The sequence below is a fragment of the Coffea arabica genome, chromosome 3e, assembly GCF_036785885.1.
Source record: "Coffea arabica cultivar ET-39 chromosome 3e, Coffea Arabica ET-39 HiFi, whole genome shotgun sequence".
Taxonomy (NCBI): Eukaryota; Viridiplantae; Streptophyta; class Magnoliopsida; order Gentianales; family Rubiaceae; genus Coffea; species Coffea arabica.
Genome location: NC_092315.1, coordinates 8,648,049 through 8,653,719, shown reverse-complemented (window position 1 = coordinate 8,653,719; position 5,671 = coordinate 8,648,049).

The window sequence follows — 5,671 nt, the reverse complement described above, 5'->3', positions numbered from 1 at the left end:
TTTCTGTCATGACGCGCCCGCGTCATGACATCTGAAAAGCTCACGGTCAGAATCTTCAGAAGAGGTTCATGCCCTCATGACGTGCCCGCGTCATGTCATATGGAGAGCTCCAGATTCCGTGCCTTCATGACGTGCCCACGTCACATTCGCGGGAAAGGTAAGTATTCAAAAAAACTCAAGAACGGTTATTGATTTTCGGTTAATCTCTAATTTTAAATTTCGAAAATAACATTTGCAAAAAAAATTAAAAAAAAAATAAAAAAAATTTTTAAAACCAAAACAAAAACAAAAACAAAAAAAAATAGAATAAACATTTCTTATCACCGTAGCTTTAGTTTCCAAATTTCAAAAAAAAAAAAAAAAAATTGTTCAAAAAAAATAAAAAAAAAAAATTCCCGTGGCTCAAATAGCCTCATAAAAAAAAAAAAAAACAATTTCTCTCTTTTTCTTTCTCTTATTTTCTTTTCTTTCTTTTCTTTCTTTTTCTTTCTTTCTTCTTCTCTTTTCAATTCGCGCCGCCCACCTCTGCGCACGCCGCCTCCCATTCCTGCTCTTCCTCGCCATCGACCAGCGGCTCCAACCACCAAGCGCAGCTTGCGCCGCCGCCCCTTTTTGGCCGAGACCCATAGAGCCTCGCGCGCGGGCCAGCTTCTCAGGCGCAGCTCGCGCGGCAGCCGGCCACCGCAGCCACCTCCAGCTCGATCTCACCGCAGCTCGGCAGCCACCCTCTCTCTCCGCTGCTGCCCGCGTGACCGCCACTGCTGCTGAATTTTTGGCAGCCGCGCCTTCAGTCAGCAGCTCCAGCCCCCTGCACTCACTCACCTCTCTCTCTGGAGCGCGGCGACAACTGCGCCAGCCGCGGCAGCACTCCACAGCTGCCCGTCTGTCTCTCTCTTGGCTGTACCCGAAGCCCTCGCGCGAGCTCTGCTCCCCTGCCGCGCGCTCCACCAGCCCAAGCCGACGCCATTGGTGTTGCCATCGTGCGCCGCCGCTGCTCTGCCCGCCACCTGGAGTGGTACCAGTGGAGGTATTTGAATCTTACTCCCAATTTTCTACAAATTGAATGGTGCTATCTGGGTTCGTCAGCAGTGGGTATTTTGGCCGTGTGGAAGTCTTTTCCCCAATTGTGTGATTTTCCGCCAGTGGTACTGGTCGGACTATTGTTGATTGGAACTGCTATTTCTTTTGGGTTGGGTGACATTGTGCAGTTAATTGGCCAACTGGAGCCGTTTATTGAGATTTTGAATGTGTTACAATGCTATGATTATTTGTTCGATTTGAAGGAGCCTTTGAACCCAACGTTGCTTGTTGGATTGTCTTGCTGAGGTCTATTTTGCTTGCATTGCTGGGGGAATCATTGAGGTTTTATGGGGGCTTTGCTTGAGTTAATTCTGCTATTGCATATTGAGTGAGATCCTGTGCCGTTTGACTTACTTTGTGGGGTCATCTTGCACAATTTCATTGTTGGGGGACCCTCTGACTGATAGCTTCAACTTTTGAAGTGGGAAGGCTTTGACTGGGCATTTTTAATTGTTGGAATTCTTCTTTTTGTTATTGATTGGGTGATTACTGGGAAATTCTTGCTTTGTTCTGCTTGAGTTTCCTTTGCTAGTTGCATTTGCTGGTTTCCATACCTGTTGGAGCTTCTGTAGCTTTGAGCTAACTGTTTAGAGACATGGTGAGAATTTGGCGCAATTTCTGCATCATACGGGCTTTGCTCCTCCAGCTCCGCCTCGCCCACCTCTTTGACCGGATTTCAGGGAAGTGTTACTGTCCTCTCACCCACTTTTGTTGGTTATTTGTCACATTGAGGACAATATGTCCTATAGGTGTGGGGGGATCTAAGGGGGTGCTAGTGTTTTACGTTTTTAGTCAAAAAAAAGAAAAAAGTTTTTACTTTTTAGTAGTTTTTCTTAGTTTTATTTCTAGTTGCTCGTTTTCGTTCTTTCGTCTTGGTGCTTACCTTTCATGAGAATGCTAAAAATTGAGATGTGGACTTATTGACTCCAAGTCTACTTTTGCCAAGTTTTTAAATACAAAGGTATCGGGTTGATGTGGTTGGATCCAAGATATCTCCTTGGTGAATATCGGATTGCTTGGCTCTTTTGATTTCTTTGTTAACTTTTCTAGGCATTGGGAATGACTGTTGGCATTTTGAGGTGAACTGGTCCAATATTGACTCCGGTTCTCCATGTTTGGCAATAATGAGGCGAGCTGCCCCTATGCTTGGTTGCTAGTGTTGGTATTTCGTGTTTCTGGCTTTGTTTGGCTGTGAATAAACTTGACTGTACTCCGCTATTAACCACTACTGAGTAACCGGGAATCGGCACCTAAAAGTGTCGATTTTCGCGTCAAAAGATGGTGCTTTATATGAGTACGTGGTCGTATAGCGGTAGGAGCTGAGTAACCGAGCTCCTTCATCTAAAAATGTTGGAGTTCGCGTCAAAAGGCTCCTGCGGCTAGAGACTAAGTCTTCTTGTGTCAAATATTATGATTGCTTGAAAGAAAGTAAAACAAAAAAAAAAGGAGATTAAATAATAGGAGAGCTTGCTGGTTTATGGACTTAATATGGGGACTTGTGTGAATATTTGGACCATTAGCTGATAAATGTTGCGTGCCATTCCTTTTCCTTAGATTAGTTAATTTGGAAATTGAAGGAGTTTGTGGTTTAGAGGCTAACTGAGGGGATGCTTCTCGGATTTTAATTACTAGTGCCCGATATGTGGTTCTTTCTTGAATATCTTGGCAGTTTGGTAGATTGGGCAATGACCATTATCAAATTTTGGTGTCTTATGCTTGAGGACAAGCATGGTTTAGGTGTGGGGGGAATTGATAGGCTGAAATTTATCTATTTATTTTACTATTATTTTCCCCTATCACCTGACTTGATGTGGATTAATTGCTGGATTCTACTCATTTTTCTTAATTTACGTATATTTCAGGGAGTAGAACGAAAATATGATAACAGGTGCCAAATTGACTGGAAAAGAATTCAGATGATAAAGCTTGTCCCAGGGTCACTTTTGGAAAAAAGATGTCACGCCCATTTTGGTAATTTTCGCAAAGGAATGACGGACAGAGGGCTTCTCTTCCTGCTGTGAGCCGCCGCAAGAAGAAGAAGAAAAGAGGATCAGATGGAGGGTGGCTGAATTCTTAGCTTTTCGTCTTTAGCTTAGCAAAGAAAATTGTTGACTTTTCCCTTGTACTTTACTTTTTGGCTTAAGACATGTACGAATGTGAGGAGGAAGCTTTTTGTCAGCTTTCTTTGACTTTTCCTTCTTACACCTTGTGAATGATTTTGCTCTGCGGATGCTAGGAACAATAAAGGGCTTCAATTTGTTACCTGTGCCTTACATTTGCTTACTAAGTGTTTGACGAATTGCGGCTCTTGAAATGCATACAATGGCCGTGACTTCTGCTGAAATTTCCCGCGGGCTTAGTTCATCCAATATGAGCTAATCCCCTCGTTCTAGTCAAGAAACGACGGATGCTTTGGGTCACCTGAAAACTGTGAGATCGATTTAATTTAATCTTTCCCTTTTATTTATTGGTATTCATGTATTCCCTGATTACTATGCTTATGGTTATTTAATTAGTTGATTGTCTTGGATCCAGATAATTAATTGATTTGGTAATCTATTGTCAATTGGGGTATTGAATCCGTAATTGTTTAATTACCTCAAACAGTGACAACTGGCATGATTAGATTTGTGTCATGGGAATACGCGGGCTAATCTAAAATAACCCTGGTAGTGCGTTATTTGGTTAGAATAGGGCTCCTCTAATACGTAAGGCAATTGGGGAATTAAATTCTATGGGCGTACCTAGGATTATTTCTCAATTAGAGCAGTGATTAACGGGCGTACCTTGATCACCGACACAGTAAGGAGGGGTTGACTGCCATCGCTTGTTTGGTAGTTATAACCTATTTATTGATGAATAATTGGAATTGCCTTTGCTTATCGATGATCAATTAGGTGAACCATTGCTGAAGTTATTTCTTGGCTAGATCCTTGATTATCACTTATTAGATTTTAGTAACTTGTTATTTAATTTCTAGTTGGCTATTTTACTTTTATCATTTTATTTTTAGTTGAATTGTTTAAATTGTCACTCCTGATATAAAACACCCCCTTCGTTACTGTGAATTTGGAAAGGAACAATTACTCCCAGTCCCTGTGGATTCGACCCTGCTTACTGCTATCTACAGAAATTACTTTTAGTTTCAACAGGTTTTATTATTGCACAGGCTGACGACCTGTCACAAGCCATTTATCTACTAAATGAGATGAACAAATACTTTTAACTAAAATTCTATTGAGTCACCAAACATCTATATTTTAGACAAAAATCAAGTGACGCCATATTGATCATCAAGAAAAACTCATTACAACACAACTCTCCCTCTATAAATCATTAAGCTCTGTGAACATCAGTTGCACAAAAATCCATCAAATACACCACATGCATGCATTATTAGTCATAGATTTGGCATAAAAAACATCAACATAGACGTGATCTAACCCTAAATCCACTATCCCTTTTTTCTGCCTAACTTTTGAAGCAATCTCACAGCCATATCTTCATCTTATAATAGTAATAACAGATTATATGCCACAATAACAAGGATACAAATCATTCACATCCACTATTAGTGTCTATTACTTGTAAATAGGTATAACAAATCTAACAAAATTGTGATCTTTTACCTCAGTAGCTTTCGATCAAGCTCATATGTTGCATATATACTACTATTCTGACTTATCCTTCGTGAGATGAAGGATTTTTATCAGTTTCGCTACTAGATCCTCTCCTTTCTCTATAGCTATTTCTTCTGCACTTTAGAAGTAGTATGATTGTTAGGAAGGCGCCAAAAGCAATATATATCCCAAGTTTAATGGCGTCAAATTACATGTAAAAGATATTATACTTGGAAGATTTATATTTTTCCCATATTTCTAATATTTTAGAGACTGATATTGTGAGGATATTTTTGTCACTTTATTGCTGCTAAAGTTGACATCTGGTCACATCAAAATGAAAGGGGAGGGCAGTGTAATTTTTGATATTGGAGAGTATTTATGTGTAATTATCAGAAATCTCAGGTTTCTAAAATTATCCCAATTTAACTTATAAAATAATTTTTTACTAAGAAAAGGATGAAAGATATTTTATCACGTAGCATTATATTCAACTTTATAATTCAGTGGAAGTAAGTATGGTCTCACACCTCCATTCTAAACCTACACCGTATGCAAATTTTTATACTAATAGTACAAGTAGTTAATACATCAAAAAGTAAAATGCAGTTTTGGTACCCACATTTTGACTCTTGAGCAATTCTAGTATCCAAACTTTGGACGAAAATAAATTTGGTACCCAATGTTACAATGTATGAGCATATTTAGCACACTTAATGGATTTTTTTCAAATTTCTATGAAAAAATCATGTGCTGTCACAATGCGCCACAATGAAATTATAAAAAAAAATTCCAAAATAATTGGAAGATAACTCACAAACCTATCATCTAGTTTAAGAAATAATAAAACATCAATTACTCATTTAAAAACAAAATAAGTTAACTTAAGAAGATACCCAATTGAGCTAACCATACACACTCCAAACTCCCCCCTCCTATCATCTCTTCTTATCTTCATACCCTCTAATAAA